General features: G+C 44.4%; 1 long non-coding RNA gene across 1 annotated transcript in view; it reads right to left on the bottom strand.

Annotated features, from left to right (window-relative positions):
- Nucleotides 1-3,867: 3,867 nt before the first annotated feature.
- Nucleotides 3,868-17,244, bottom strand: part of LOC144136739 (uncharacterized) — a 34,732-nt gene continuing 21,355 nt past the window's right edge. The window contains exons 2-3 of the long non-coding RNA XR_013315663.1: nt 7,518-7,666; nt 3,868-4,117 (exon numbers count right to left, since the gene is read on the bottom strand). This is a non-coding gene — a long non-coding RNA (uncharacterized LOC144136739). The remainder of the gene's footprint in view (nt 4,118-7,517; nt 7,667-17,244) is intronic.

Below are 17,244 nucleotides of genomic sequence, written 5' to 3'. Positions count from 1 at the left end.
AATGAATTCCACCCATTCTTATTCTAGTAAGTTCACTCATGTGATCTGGATCTGTGGTCACTAAGTGCCCTAATTACATGTATTCCCTTACCACTTCCAGCACCTCGCTAACAATCGTAAACTGCTGTTCACTTCCGAAACTGTACAACATTACTCTCGTTTCCTGCATGTTAATTTTTAGATCAATCGTTCTGCTCTAAGCAACTGATCGTGCTTTGCAGTTCATCCCCTGAGTGATTTAGCAAGGTTAGGTTATCAGCAAATCGCAGATTACTAAGGTATTCTCGATTAACTCTTGTCCTCATCTGTTCCCAAACCAGGCCTCTCAACACCTCCTGTAAATAGGTGATGAACAGCATTGGTGAGGTCGTGTCTCCTTGTCTGACACCCTTCCTTATTAAAATTTTATTGCGGGTTTTATGGAGGACTACGGTGGCTGTGCAGCCCTTATAGATATCTTCCGGTTGTTTTACGTAAGGCTCATCTACACCCTGATTCCATAATGCCTGCATGACTGCTGGCTCGGGTTTCGACTCAGTCGAATGCTTTCTCATTATCTATGAAGGCTATATATAGGGACTGGTCAGTGCGTTGCGTGCGCACGTGTGTGAATACCTATAAGAGTACACCAGTTGATGTATATAACCATCCCTAAAGATGACATTTACCATGAGCAGAATGACGATTACTGGGTGATGAACCTTAATTAAGCCTACCTCTTAAAGCAGTTTTAGGTCATTGCCTCCTCAAGTTGCTTTTTAGTGCTTCCTCGATTGATAACATCTCCTCGCACTGCCAGCTGGTGCACTACTTGGTCATATGGCACACACACGCATCATATCCTCCTCACATGAAATAATAGGATACTAAAAACGTCCACCTACGTAATGCTCCACAGCAAGCAAAGTACTTGCATATACCAGACACTCATATAATCCAGACTCGAATATGCACATGCAATGAAGAACCGTCATCAAGTATGTATCCAGTCAATGTATTACAGTCCCTTCAACGCCACGCTACTAAGTTCATAGACTCATAATATTCTATGTGATGGCAGCATCCCTTAACAAAGAAAATAATCTGGCCTGTGAATCTCGCTGTCCATCACCATATCTTTTGCTTATTTCATATGTTTTTCCACAGCTCACCTCATTATGTACCATATCTTGTTCTGCCAGCCAACAGATTTCACCGTATATCCCATTCCTTCCCAGTTGCTCCCATATGTTCCTGCAAAATATTCTTGCAGCATCTTCTTTCCGCAGCAAAGCTGCTGACTGAAATGGCCTTCCTCGAGACATCACTGCTCGTCTAGATGGGAAGAAAGAAGTAATAATTTATCATTCATGAGAAAAATATTGATATCCTACTCCCTATGCAATACAGTAAAAACTCATTGATACGTAAAAAAAACTGCAAGAAAAACCTATTATTCGGGAAAACATGATCCAAAGCACCTAATTTTTTTTTAATTTGGCTGTTGAAAGATGTACAAAAACATTTATTGACAAATTCACTTCACAAAAATGTCAGAATTTCTTGGCACAGGATCTGAACATATCCTTTTCTAGCGCTCGCAGAATCCAGTCCGCATTTTCGCTGTCTTAAGCTCGGAAGGAACTTCGTAACGCATCCGGTCCGTCGGCGGCAACGACGAAGGTAACAAAAATCTCTTTCGCGTCAATTTCGGATGCTTCGCCCCTTTGCACCTTAGTACTGCGGGTAAGCCACCGCAACATCACTCGAAAAAAATTGAAAATTGGTTTTTGGGATAGGAAATAGCGCAGTATCTGTCTTACATCTCGGCGGACACCTGAACCGCGCGCCGTAAGGCCTAAGCGATGAGATAAAAGAGGGACTGAGTCAAGAAAGAGGTGCCGTAGTGGAGGGCTGCGGAATAATTTGGACCGCCTGGGCACCTTTCCTTTTCGCCTCCATCGAAACGCGGCCGCCGCGGTCAGAATCGAGCTCGGGTACTCTGGATAAGTAGCCAAGCACCCTAACCACAGCCTTTTAGCTTTTAGCTTGTAGAGCTGACGTTCGGAGAAGCCGTACGCGCTGCCACACTAATTCAGGATTGGTCATAGCTTATGACGTCACAGCATAGTCAACCAATGTGAGTGAGGTATGACGTCAGACATGGCCAAAGAGTCGAGTCGCATGCATCCGTCTCGGAGCATCTTTCTTTTTAAAAAGCGCTCCTTCGCCGCTTCTCTATCCGCCTTCCCCAGCTAGTTTATGCCCCATGTCAGATGACTCGACGCGCCAACCACAGAGCAGTGGAAACGTTCCACATGCTGACTGTTGCGCAGCTGGCACTGGCACCCCACCAGCCCGGCAAACCCCCGAGTATGATTCAGAATCACACGCCATGTCATGTGACAGGGTGCATGACCTGGCTGGGGGGGGGTAAAGAATCGGCGAAGGAGTGCTTCTCAAAAAAATTGTAGTTATTGTAGTGCTAGCGAATTTCACACAATTGAGAAGATCAGTACAACTCTTAACAATTCACTGTAGGAGTGTGGCAGATACTTTCCAGCCACATTGGGAGTGCAATGGTGCGAGTTATAGGTAAAAACACACCCCTAGGGATGTAATTTTCTTTACAGACCGTATCCATTTTACTTTGCCAAGCTTTGTCCCCAATTTCGCAAAATCGGGAAGATATGGCTTCAGGTCTCCTGAAATGAAACTTTGAAGTAATGCTAGACCTGTAACTTTTCTTCTTACTGCTAAGGACTGTAAATTATTCTTTAGAATTAATGCACTTGAAGAATCTGTCCTTCTATATTTATCATAAATAAAATGAACTGGTTTTCGCTGTACACGCTCCAGTTCAGCACTGTCTTTTTAATTATGTGGATCTCAGACTGCTCCTGCACATTCAAGTCGGGACCTAATACAAGACTTGTATTCCGTGATTCTAGTGCTGATGGGAGAATTTCTAAGTTTTCTTTTAATAAACCATAATTTTTTCATTGCGGATTGAGGAGACATTAGAGCAGATGTGAGGACCAAGTAAGTTTGTTAGTGAGGGTTACTCATAAGTATTTATAGCTCTCCACTTCTAAAATAGAAAGGCTGTAAGGTATATAACTACGTTGCCTGGGAACTTTTTTCCTTGTAATTTGTAACAATATGGTTTTATCTTTGTTATTATCCACACCCAAGAACACTCACCGTTCTGTGATTGCTACTATGGTTTTTTTGTAGTGACAAGTATAGTTATAATCACTTATTATGTCATTGAAAACAACACAGTCATCGGCAAACAGCTTTACAGATACATCCTTTTCAATTTGTGCTTGTGGAGTTGCGAAGGAGAGCTAAGTGACTTTTAACGCTGTCGTTTGCGGCTTCCCAAGAGTTGGTTAGGAGTTTGCAATTTTTGAGCAGCATTTCCCAGACCCGGCCCGCTCGTATGCATGTGTGTCGCTGGAGTTTATAATTTATGTCGCGTCCCCGCAAAAACGGCTCTCTTGAGTGCTAGCGCAACGTTTTTATTTTTGTTGTTGTTGGCGGCGGCAGCGGTGGTGGTGGTGGTGGCAGTGGTGGTGGTGCTTCGCCTCCTCGCACCAAGGAACCGCAGAGAAGCCACCAGGGTGGATGATTGCCGCTGCATTTCAGCTTTTCATGTCGCATGCCCTCATGTTTGGTGCACTTATATGTTTGCACGTGTGCGGGTTGGTAAAGAAATGTATTATGCGACCACAATTTGTCAAAATATGAAACACAGAAGCCGTAAAAGCATGTTATCCGCTAACATATTCACCAGAAAAAAAAAACAAAAAAAAACAGTGAAACTGTATGGGAGATTTTTAATGTCCGTGACTCTGAGCGTACAAACTGGTAAATAGTACGAACTGGGAATGTATCAACGCGGTTTTGCTGTAACTCTAAATGGCGGGATCTGTCGAAATAAAATGATACTAATATGATAAAAGATGGTTCTTAACCATCTTAAGCACACACCCAGCACATCACAGCCATAAGCTGTAAAAGCACTTGCAGCTGCATCATTCTGATAGGTATGGCTTTGTCTTGGGACTCCACAGATTCTATGTTGAACTAGGCAGGATATGGCACTCCTCCTCATTCCAAGCCTGTTTGCTGCCTGTATTAGGAAATGAAATATGTACAAAACATATAATGAAAATAGTTTTAAGCATTGGAAATAGAATGATGATAACAGTAAGAGCAAGTAATTCGTAAGGTTCACCTCTTTAATGCTAGCCTTTGTCCTTTCAAATTCAAAGGACAATGTGGGTTGTGCAGACAAGAGTCTGAATGGTGGCTCCTTTAGGTTGCATTCATGAGCAGAACCACAAGTGTCTAATATTACCTTAACTGTTATGATCATAGCATATTTACCGTAAAAGAAATGTTAACACTGAGTACAAGCCCAAGTTAGCTACAGAAGCTTCAGAGCTGCGACCTTTCAGCATATTCATGGTCCATCAAAGTAGTGGAGCAGCTAAAGAGATTAGCTGGAAAAACAAAAGTCCATGGTTCAAAACTAGGCAGCATCAGCTATCTTTCTCATCGAGGTGAAACACAGATATCAATGTATATATTACATTCAGCACCATCATCAGCAGGCTACACAGAATTTTTCTCCTGCCTTGCCTACTATATTTAAATTTCTCACGACACTATTGCCTTTGTCCCTTCTACAAACATGTATCTCTGCACACGCCTATTCTAGTCTTTGCACCTTTCAGGCTTTCTGGATGCTTTAGTGCTTGCTGAGTTCTCTTCATGTTAGTACAATTTTTTACTTTGCATAACTACCTTGCACTTATAAATTTTGATGGTTCTGCATATTCTACCTTATCTGAGAGGTCTGAGACTTTCATGCGTTACCACTTCATAGTATGATGCACCTTGTTTCCTTGGAGAGCTTGCCAATATTCTACCTAGCTAGCGTACCTCCCACTTCAACTGAGCACTGCGGAATTATGCTGGGAAGGCCATCACATTTACCCTCTTCATGACAACTTTCCTCCACAATTTATTCAATCCAGGCTGATTCTAGACGTCACAACTGTACAGTCACTACACCTCACCTCCTCTAGTTCTTCTACATCCTGCATGGTGCCACGAAGGGCATTCATTGTGAAGTCTATTTCATTATTTGTCTCCCCACTCAGTCTCTTTTATGTTTATTTCTTTTTTGCATGTTTCTTTCCAACTTCCATACTTTGACTTCGAAGTTGCCCATCAGTACAGTGTAGTGCATTCTTACTTAATTTAAGGCAGAGAGGTTAACCTGCGCTACGATTCTCTAGTATCATGATCATCATCATCAGTCTGACTACACATAGTCCAGGGCAAAGGCCTTTCCCATGTCTCTCCAATTAACCCTGTCCTTTCCCAGCTGCGCCCACCCTATGCCTGCAAACTTCCTAATCTCATCCGCCCAACTAACTTTCTGCCGCCCCCTGCTACGCTTGCCTTCTCTTGGAATCCACTCCATTACCTTTAAGGGGCAGTGGTTACCTTGCCTTTGCAGTACATGCCCTGCCCAAGCCCATTTCTTCCTCTTGATTTCGACTAGGATGTCATTTAACACGCACTTGTTCTCTCACCCACTCTGCCTGCTACCGGTTTATTAATGTTACACCTATCATTTTTCTTTCCACGGCTCCAAGTATAAGGCTAAGTATAAGGCATAGTATAAGGCTCGAAAGTTACAGCTTAGGTTTACATACTATTTGTTTATAAACCTCTATTTCCCTATTTTATTCATCACTGATATGGCATCTTTACAGCTCCTTTTAACCACCTTGCCAGTTTGACTGGGTGCTGGTGCATAGGCTCGCAGTATCTTCAACTTTCGCTTTTTATTAATCTTGATTATAATGACAACCACCTCCTTATGTACCTGTTATTTAGTGTATGCATTGCATCAGTCCTTATAACATTGTTAAGCACTGTGAAGTCCCATTCACTGCCCGATATTGTTCAAACAGAACAATTAGGCTAGCCTCACTGGATAAGATTCTTGCATTAAACACTGACAAGTTAAGTTTCTCGTGGGAACTTTTATAAAAATATCTGATAGCATTTCGGGACAATCAGTGGTACCGTGGAGCAGCTTGTAAATAAAAGCAATATCCTGCTTTTCTCTGCGCTACCAAAAAATAGGAAATAAGTGAGATGCAACCATGAAAAAAATGCTCACTAAGTGAAGAGCTATATAAGCATGCTCCCTCCACAGAACAGGAATTGGCCATTAATACTGTACTTGGCTGCCACCGCCGCCTTTGTGGATTTGTGAGTTAACCCTCGGCCCTCAGTCCCCAGTGGCTGTGGATGAGCTGACCAAGGTGGCGGTCATGCCTCCGATGTAGCGAAAGGTGCTAAGAATTGTTGGATCCGGACAGGCAGCCATCGAATACAAGCCTGAGGAAACAAGCTGTCTTTTAACGAAGACACACTGGCCATTGTAATCTCATCAACAGACTTCTATGTCTGTGCTACTACAAGTATACAGATTGTGACATTTATTTATCTTATTTGTTATTATGATTTTTCTTGTAGTGCATTGATGCTTTTTCTATCTATCAGCACATAACTGGAGGTGGCTGCCACTATTATTACGTTTTCATTGCAATCTTTACTTCTTTCGCGCACTATTTCCACTGTGTCATTTAACTTCCTGTGTGTATCATAGTGGTCTTCTTTGTGCATTGTAGTGCTCTTCTTGTAATGTGCACCGTCCTTGTAGGCTGCTGTGCTGTTGGCTTGCAAGTGAAAAAACAAACAAATAAAAAAATAGCCTCACTGACCCTCTGAGTTGTTCATTACGAATAGGCAGCACACCATGTGCAATTTCAGCCCTGAACAGACTTTTTTTTTATATGTAACCAGTGGTTGTTTTCAAACATTTGAAAGCAGTCGCTCCTTCACATGAGGCAGGCACTATAACCAGTGCAAGGTGATATCAAGTGCAATTAAAACCGCTTAGGAAGCCTAAAATATTCCAGAGCCATCAACTACAGAGCAATTTATAGACTAGTTGCTGCTTCGACATTGTAAAGACCAAACTCATTATTTCTCTCTTTTTTACGTTGTTAAGAGGCTCTTCACATGGCTGCAGTGGTTTTAACACTTTACCAGCACATCATAGCTGAGTTATACAGAGGGGCGTAATAAACAAATATTAATGCCATTGAAACTTTATGGTGCATTAAAAAAATAGACATTTGCTGCAAGTTGACAGATACACACTTTCATGAAATCATGAATCAATTCATGAATCAAGAAATTGTAGCTATCTTCCTCAGTAATTTTCGGACATATGTATGTCTATGCCTGAGGATCTATGCAACACAAAACAGATTAAACTTCATTTACCAGCATCAAGAAATCTATGTAACCACACAGTACAATTCTTTCAGCTCCCAATTCTAAGTTCAAAAAACTGTTAGCAACTATGTAGTACCATAAAAAGTTAGAATCCATGGGAGTGGCTGACGCAAAAAATCTATGCCTAACATTCCATAGCTCACCTTTTGAACACAGAAATGAATGAAACAAGTTGTACTGTAACATCTGCTCCAGTGGACGAAATTTGTGGCAAGTGTCTCTGAAGGCATGATGTTTGCAATGGCTCTGGCATATGTGGAGACTGTTCCTTGAAAGCATTTTTTCCAAGGGCCTGCATGACCAGAGATTGTACACTCTACACGGTGCTCTAACTGCTTTGACAAGCCCACCTAGACTGCACACTGTATGCAAAAACCATCAATAATATCCACACACAGAAATCAATGCACACAATATTGCAGACAAAAATGCATCATCACTGCTTCTGCTAAAAGCACACCTGCCTTATTCTTTACTTGTGATGGAAAAAGTGTGCCATTTCTGTTGGTTATTATTTTTCAACAAGATTCATAACATAGACACAGTCATATGAGTCATGTGCTTTCTTATAAAATGCATTTCAAGCAAAAATATTAGGTTCTGCAGTGTAATTTATAATTCGATACAACATTTGGCAACATTTGGAACATCTTTCTGTTTCAGCGCAGATGACACGAGTTTGAATTGAGTGGCTCAAATGATCAAATCCATTTTTTCTTGGCAACAAATACGCCTTTTGGGGTTGGACAAACACCAACATGGCCAAAAAGAGCCATAGAATCAATTCTTATGGAGAACAAAAGTTGCAAGTTGTTGTCTCTGAAACAAAACCAAATTGCTGAAAATGTATAACAAAAAAAATTATTTACACTTAGTCTGCTTATGAGCAGAAAAGCGAAAGCAAAAAGCCTTTCCATGTCCTTTCTCCCTTCGTTTTTATTCTTTTTATTTTCTTCAATTTTTATATTTTTCTTTTTTTCATTGCCGTTTTATTTCTATTTTGTAATATTTTATATTTTTATTTCCCCCACTTATTTTTATTTTGCCTTTCATACATTTTTTTATATTTTTTTGATTGACAGGTGGGGCGGACATTTCGTGCACACGTTTCCTGCGAACAGGCCTTGCGGACACCCATGAGCCAAGGCTTTTGCCTTAAAATATCAAATTTCAATGCCTAAAATCTACACATAAACACAAAGCACAGTTTCAGCTTGAAAGCTTTTCCAGATGAAAAAAAAGAAACTTAACTGTCCAGGCTCACATGCCACAGGAGCAGTTTCTTTATGTAAAACAGACGCAGGAATGCAACATTCCCATTAAAGCAGAAAAGTGTCTTCTGGATATGACCCTACAAGGAATAAGAGCAGAAAAACATGCCTGCTTCACTCCAGCAAAGATGCAGTACTTAACAAAAGCTGAGTGATGCCCGCAAAAATAAGCGAGCCCATAAACGGCCATCCTTGCACGAGTAATATTTTTATTAATCAGCATAAAAGTTCTTGCTCACGATGTTAGTGGACTTGTTGTATGCTACCGGTGGGATTAGCCTTGCTTGTCGGCCAGCAATTGCTCCACCGTAGCGTCACTTATATGTTAATAATGACCAAAAGACCTGTCGGACCTGCCCCGCATTGCGCACAGTCACTTATAATAGTACATATTCCACTCCCGCAGTCACCATCTATGCAATACAATAGCAAGGCGGGCGAGTTGGTGATACATATTTGAAAAATTACAGCGCGGAAAACGGGGAGAGTGCCTTGTGGTTTTAATGTTTGGTTGTTGCTTGTTCACTTATATTTGCCTGTTTGCCGTCATTAAACTTTAGTTGAGAGTCAGCGCTTGTCCTGTGTTTTCTACCCTTGAAGTCCCCATTTTCCGTGCTGTAACTTTTCAAATACCATCTATGCACATATGCAGGATGTGCACTCACACTTATTCATGTTGAGTCAAATGATATGTCAGTACTAGGGGAAAAATTCCAGACTATCTCCTCATCAACACTTGATTTAAGCATGACATGCTTTGGAGTATCGGCGTATCATTGGTTAGGTTTGTTTATAGACACGGTGCTAGCCGCCTTCTCTCAATCACCTCCCTGGCGTGGCTCACTGCTTAACGAACCCGTTCAGCAATGCTGAAATGGCATTACTTTCCACCGGCAATGTGTACACTACCGAGGGACATCCTAGGCATTTCTAACAACGCTCTTGTCGAACGTGGCAAAGAAGAAAAGCACGAATGCTTGCGCAACACCCCCAGAGGAGCAGTCACGGATGCATGCGAGGTGCCCGATTGCACTGCCAAAGTCTGAACAGGAATGCAGAAAGGTCATCTCTGCAACTTCGGGGTCATTCACTTATACTGGGCACAGGCGATATCGCGATGCTGTTCAGTATCAATTGCATGTTCCTGGCTGTCCACAGCACGATGATCATTGCAGACCTCCGAGAAACCGTCACAAGGCATACTCAGTAATGTGCGTATGGACGTATGAACTTCAACGCAAGCGTTAGTTACATCTGGTTCTACTCGCTGACATTGGTGATCAGCAGATGTAGTGCGACAAGTTTCATCACTGGCAAACGTAAAGTGACCAGACGTGCCAATTTAGGCGGGACCTGTCCAGGTTTTGCGGGTCTGGTCCCGCTGTCCCGCCAGCATGCTTGTGGGACAGCGTTTTGTCCCGCCTTCGCTGCACTGGCTACACTGGCTGCACCTGCTCTGCCTAGCTCCATTAAACCAGCCTAAATAATGGAAGAAACAAGCCATAGGCAGGCGCTTATGACTTGAGAGTTCTGTTACATCGGTCTTGATGAGAATGCTTTATTTGACGAAGCCTGTAACGTTTCACATGATGTCACGACTGAGAAACTAGAGGAATGGGAGACAGAAGAAGCCGCATGGGGAACGGCGGGTGGATGTTCTCCAGCACTTTGAGACAAAAGATATGCCTTGCGTCAACATGAGGGCAATTATATATTGAGTACTGCATGTGCTTGCCAGGAATAAATGCACCAGTGGGGAGGGCGTTTTTGTTGATGAACAAGCAGTGGTCTGCAGAGAAGATGCAGTTTCAAGTGACGACACTCAAAGCGCTGCAGATGCTCAAAGTGAATAAGCACATGACATGTGAACAATACCACGGACACATCTGCAAAAATGGAGTGCTGCAGTAGATCCATTCAAGCCAGAAGTATTAGATGTTTGCGCCAGCTAGGCCAAAGCTGGAAGAAACGAAATGCTGCATGATATGGATAGAATAAAAAAAAGTGAATGTCTAAACTACTAGCCGTGTCATTCAGGGGCCCCCCACCCACGGCCCGCTTATGTCCCGCTTTGGAGTCTGAGGAATATGGTCACTTTAGGCAAACGCCAAAAGTTCGACGCATTCGTATATGCGCCGGTTCGTCAGCCTTCGAAACTGCCGCCAGTGACTCGTCATTTTTGACGGATCCGAGACACGCTCCTTTCGGAAGACGAACCAAATACTCACCACTTTCCAGGTTGGCTGCCGCCATTTCAGCTCTCTTCGAAGATGCCAGACTGAAAACGTTAGTACACTGCAGGGACAGACCACGACCGATATGGAGATTCACGCGCCGTTCAACCGGGCTTACGCAAGTAACAAGTACCCCAAGTTGCCCATGTACGCATGGCAAGTACGAAAACTTTGGCGCCAAACAGACAGCCAGCAGCTCGGATTGGCTCCATGAGGCTTGTTGAATGACAATTTTATTGTTCTTGTTTCTATAAGAGCCACCCTACTATAACTCTTGAATACTGAGGAGCATGTGGTTCCCGTAGCGCACCGGAGCGATGAAAACCGTACAGGGCGCTGGCAGTAAGAGTGTATTACGGTGGCATAAGTGTTCCTGTAAGTGCTTCCAGCGGGAGCATATGCAGCGCGTAGAATGCTTCTCACAAGTAAAGCGGTAAATTGTTCGAGCTGAAAATTTCGCACATAAATGAAATTTGGTAGGCAGAATTGTTTTATGCCAGATTTGTTTGGCGTACCTGCATGAGTCGACAAGAAAAAGTCGGATATTCGCATCGTCTGGGACGACGAAGAAACGAAAAAGGCCGCTTCTTCAGCGAGTGCACTGGTGGCGCCATCTCGTTTCTTGGCCCTAGATCCTGGAGATTTGGCAGACGAGGGGGATTGTTTTGCGGGAGGTTTGAAGATGCTGTGCCATGAATGTCTTCAAACTTAGTGCAAGTGAGAGTCTTCTATCCATTATACTTTTAAGGCGCCAAAACCGCACACACACACACACGAGAAGAGAACGGGACAGAGCGCCTCCAGTTCTCATTTAAAAAAAAAGGCGCGCGCGCGCGCGCGCGCGCGTGTGTGTGTGTGTGTGTGTGTGTGTGTGTGTGTGTGTGTGTGTGTGTGTGTGTGTGTGTGTGTGTGTGTGTGTGTGTGTGTGTGTGTGTGTGTGTGTGTGTGTGTGTGTGTGTGTGTGTGTGTGTGTGTGTGTGTGTGTGTGTGTGTGTGTGTGTGTGTGTGTGTGTTGCCTTAAATGTACAATGATCAATTACCAACTAGCCCAACAAGTTCTCTTAAATTCTCCTATCCAAAGCCTCCTGGAGGAGGCTTCAAGTCAACAGATTCTTTCCGTACTCTACAGTAGACACTGGAGAGCCATGAAGCCTGGAGCCATGGAGCCTGGAGAGCCATGAAGACACTGGAGAGCCTGAGCTCTGCGGTAGCTGCCAAAGAATGACTTCGCAAAATCACTTAATTTGGGAGTGTCAGGATTCTCCTGGAGCTAAATCACAAAGCTTCACAGACCTTGCCAATTGGGAAGAGCTGATCCGGAACCACGACCCGGATAAGCAAATACTCATCATCCGTCAGGCGGAGACAGCTTACTATAAGACTCTCCGCGGTCTCCGGTGCTGAGGGCCGGCTAGTATGCACCCCTTCCTAATGCTGCGCCCCAACCGTGAGGCCCATGATGACGGAAACAAACTTCATTCATTCATTCAAGCTTAGTGCAGTTTTGGCCAGGTTAAGTGTTTTGGGATCCTTGATTTGGATTGCAAATTATTTATTTCGTCAGAAGGCAAAATGCAGATGATCCTTGCTAGGTGGCTGTCAGTACACGGCTGATGACGACCTGAGTAGCCTATTTAATGGCCCGGGTTTGAACGCCCATGTCTGAGCTGAGCAACGCGGTCTCCCATTGCTCAATAGCAGGAACTTGTATTAGAGAATCCGGTGGCCGCTCCTCTTTACAGTTCTACAATACGTGATCGTTAAGTGGCTATTTCGCCACATAGTTTAGGGTTTAGGGTTTTGGGGGTTTAACGTCCCAAAGCGACTCAGGCTATGAGAGACGCCGTAGTGAAGGGTTCCGGAAATTTCGACCACCTGGGGTTCTTTCACGTGCACTGACATCGCACAGCACACGGGCCTCTAGAATTTCGCCCCCATCGAAATTCGACCGCCGCGGTAGGCATCGAACCCGCGTCTTTCGGGCCAGCAGCCGAGCGCCATAACCACTCAGCCACCGCGGCGGCTATTTCGCCACATAGTGTACATTCCGGGCCGTAACCATCGGGATGGAGTTTTCATACTAAGTAAGGTGTGATCATTGATAAAGCAGCGTCTAGAGTCTTCAAACCTCTTGCAGACCCTACACCCCCTCCTTTGCCTGATCTCCACGGTCGACCAACGAGATGGCGCCACCAGAATCGCTGAGAGCGGTCTGTTTCGTTTTGTCGTCGCCGCAGACGATGCCAATAGCTGACTTTTTCTTAATTATTCAGGCGAGTACCCCAAAGAAATGTGGCATGAAACACACACACACACACACACACACACACACACACACACACACACACACACACACACACACACACACACACACACACACACACACACACACACACACACACACACACACACACACACACACACACACACACACACACACACACACACACACACACACACACACACACACACACACACACACACACACACACACACACACACACACACACACACACCAGTTACGAAGAAGGTACTACGAACCAGAAGTTATACACTTATAAATTAGACTAACACGCATGAAAACACAAGGGTTTACTGACGTTTCGACTGGGGACGTCTTCATCACAGTGGTACACAGGTATATGCTTTTTTAAAGCGAAATTAATTGGTTACAGAGTAGACCACTCACACACATATACACACACACACACACTGGGTGACACTCGTCTCGTGAGACGACATACAACACATCGAGCGCATGTCTTCCTCATGCAGCACATGTCTTATCCGCGCGCGCGCGCGCACCCACACACACACACGCACGTACGCACGCACGCACACATTTCTCCATTCTGCCTGCTATCCTTTATTTCCGCTGCCCCAGCTCAGGGGCTTCAGTGTCGATGGCAGATGCCGGGTCTAGCAAAAATCTTTTCCTTCCTTTTTACTATTATTTTAATAAAAATCCACTTACTACTACAACATGCGCGCTACCAAGCGCCAGAAATTGCGCGCGACTGGGCATTCAAAAACGGCATGGTTCTGAGTTTCAGTTCGACCGCATTGCGGACATGAGGCGGAGGGCGCCGCGCCCAACGCCGCAAGGCGGTCAGCTGTGGGTAACGCTTCCCATTCGCGAAGTCAGGTAAAATTGGATATATCAGCGGGGAGAGAGACAAAGATTCATTGTTTCCGCATTTGCTCACTTTCCTGCGCTGGTCTACATTCAGGGTGCGAAAAGCAGCATATTCGCAAGTTTCACTCGCGGACAATTCTTTCAAATCACAATCAGGAAGTGCACCTTCAAGAAAATGTAAGGATCTCACGACATATGTATAGAGAGCTGGCTACTTTTCAGCCGCAGGGCCTTTCCACTTTGATCTGAAAGAAGCGACGCTATGTTCCCGTCAAATATGCGGTGAGTGCTCTTCCTCGGTACGCTGCGTCTGAGATAAGGTCCCACATGGCCGTTAAGGCCAATACACGGCACTTAACTTCAAGATCCGGGATGCTGAAGCGCAAATGTCCTTGGACAGGCGGATAAAAACTCTTGCGACGCTCTCTGCGTGTCCACCCGAGAAAAAAGATCCACACGCTGTGGCCAGCCTCTGGAGGACGCGGCGAGGAGGGCGCGATATTTTTGCGGCGTAGAATAGGGAAGCAATTATGCTTGTTCTAATAAGGTAAACTCGATAACGTGATAAGCTTGATAACGATATATGAGACAGATAAACAGGCCCAAAACTGGTCATTTGCAATGCTGATGTCGCTGACAGATATTAGCTATGCTACAGCATGCTTTCACAGCCACCGCTACAAGATGCGATGGTTTAACTGGCATATTCAGTTTACATGTTTGTTAAGGTTACAAGGATACCGTTCCTCCAATAATAAATAATAATGCATTCTGTAAGTTGCATCGAATTGTTAATCGGACGAAATGGGTTTCAATGGCAATGCAGTGTAGTGCAAATGAACGTTGCAATATTTTATTAGAATAATGGCAGAGGCAACCCATGTCGACACGAGAAACGCTCGGCCTGGTTGCTGAGAGCACCGAAAGACGTTGTGAGGGATTAGGGGAAAATTGGAAAGGAGGAGGAGTTGAACTTTATTAAAGCGCCGGTTGGGGTGACGTTCCCCTCCCCGTGGTGGGCTCCTCTTCTAGACCGGACGCCAGGAGGCCGACCGACGATGTCGTTCGGCGACCTCTTCGGCCCGCTCCGTGACTTGGAGTTGATCCTCCAGGTCGGAGCTGAGCCGCGCGGCCTTGGAAATTAGAAATTGGAAAGAAAATTAAAAAAAAAATTTTAAAGACCCGCCGCGGTCGCTCAGTGGTTAGAGCGCTCAGCTACTGATCCGGAGTTCCTGGGTTCGAACCCGACCGCGGCGGCTTTGTTATTATGGAGGCAAAACGCTAAGGCGGCCGTGTGCTGTGCGATGTCAGTGCACGTTAAAGATCCCCAGGTGGTCGAAATTATTCCGGAGGCCTCCACTACGGCACCTCTCTCTTCCTTTATCCCTTCCCTTATGGCGCAGTTCAGGTGTCCAACGATATATGAGACAGATAAAGCGCTATTTCCCCTCCCCTAAAACCAATTATTATTATTATTATTATTATTATTATTATTATTATTATTATTATTATTATTATTATTATTATTATTATTATTATAGAACAGCGTGCAGTTCGGGTGTACATGGTATGAAAAAAGCAAAGGATGACCCCTCACGTTCGCTACTGGTTTTCGTCAGTTTTCGTCGTTGCCCGGAACGAACGAAACCATTTACCTTGCAACGCTGTGTACGCAAACACAGAGTTGCGTAGTCGCTGCAAACCAGATTCATCAGCGTTAGCACCCGGCGAATAGCACTAATTTCTTTCTCTGCGCCTAGTGTTATACAGTAGAAATACGTTATCTAGGATATGTATTCTCTAGCCCATGTGCGACAGCGCACAGGAATCGAATACATACCTTTAATAAATGAACTATGCCGTGCTGTGCTTGAGAGGTTGCATGTGCGCATGTTTTCGTGCGCATTATCCACCACGTACAAAGAACTGCACAGCGAAAGGAAAAGCAGTGCATCCGGAAAGAAGGTCCCCAAGCGCACCCCGCTCTACCCAAGGTACTGATGGTTACTCGAGCGAGAAGCCCGCTTGGACTCTTGAGCACGTGTTCTTTCGAGGCCGTTCTCATATGCATACAGCACGGCTGACTTTGCCTAATACTTTTAGCTCCAATCTTGTGCGCTGTCGCGTGTGGACAACCACAGACAATATTCTTTTGACTGTGGCACGCAGGAACTAGTCACAACACCTTTTAAGGGAATTTTATTTTCCCGAAATTATCTACAGTGCTAAGCTAGGACTCTTTATACAAGTGGCCTGGTTTCCAAGGACATCACAATGAGCCATCATTGTACAGGCATCACATATATACAAATGACATTTAAGTGAACAATCCGTGGTTTCTACACGAGCTGTCTTAAAGCTGCTTCATTATCCGCTTAAGTGGAATACAAGAAAAGAAACAATTAGCAACACTCGCCAAACCTCCTAACACGGTAGGATGGGCGTGGACGTACCTCTATCGCTAACAACAATGAACCTCGTTGACCAGCGGAGGAGGAAGGTCTCCTCACCCAACACGACGGATTATTCATTCAAGTGTTTCATCAGCAAAGCTCTAAGCCGGTACAGTAAAGAGAACATTGCAGACGTCTTCTATCATTTTTCTTAAAAATAAAACTACTTTGGAGCTCAGAAGATAGCACGAAAGACTAAACTTTATGTATTTGACTGTTCACAATAGGCTAGGCATTGACAGCGGCAAACACATCGAGCTTGCCGGTGGTCGCCCCAAACCATCCTACCACTCATTAAAAGCGAAGGAGTGCCCACGTCGCAATGAAACTTATTAAAATTCTTTTTTTTGCGGACTGTACGCGAATGAAATGTTCCCAATAAAAAAAATTGCAGAGACCTTAAATGCGGCATTGTTTACTACGTTGCTTAAAATAATATTAATAATAATAATTTTGGGTAATCAGATCATTTATTTCCAATGAAAAAATGAAAATTAGTTTTTGCCGCGGTGGCTCAGTGGTTAGAGCGCTTGGCTACTGATCCGGAGTTCCCGGGTTCGAACCCGACCGCAGCGGCTGTGTTTTTATAGAGGAAAAACGCTAAGGCACCCGTGTGCTGTGCGTTGTCAGTGCACGTTAAAGATGCCCAGGTGGTCGAAATTATTCCGGAGCCCTCCACTACGGCACCTCATTGTTCCTTTCTTCTTTCGCTCCCTCCTTTATCCCTTCCTTTACGGCGCGGTTCAGGTTTCCAACGATATATGTATATGAGACAG

The sequence above is a fragment of the Amblyomma americanum genome, chromosome 1, assembly GCF_052857255.1.
Source record: "Amblyomma americanum isolate KBUSLIRL-KWMA chromosome 1, ASM5285725v1, whole genome shotgun sequence".
Lineage (NCBI taxonomy): Eukaryota > Metazoa > Arthropoda > Arachnida > Ixodida > Ixodidae > Amblyomma > Amblyomma americanum.
The sequence above is the reverse complement of the archived record's forward strand: the minus strand, read 5'-3'. Positions and strand labels throughout refer to the sequence as shown.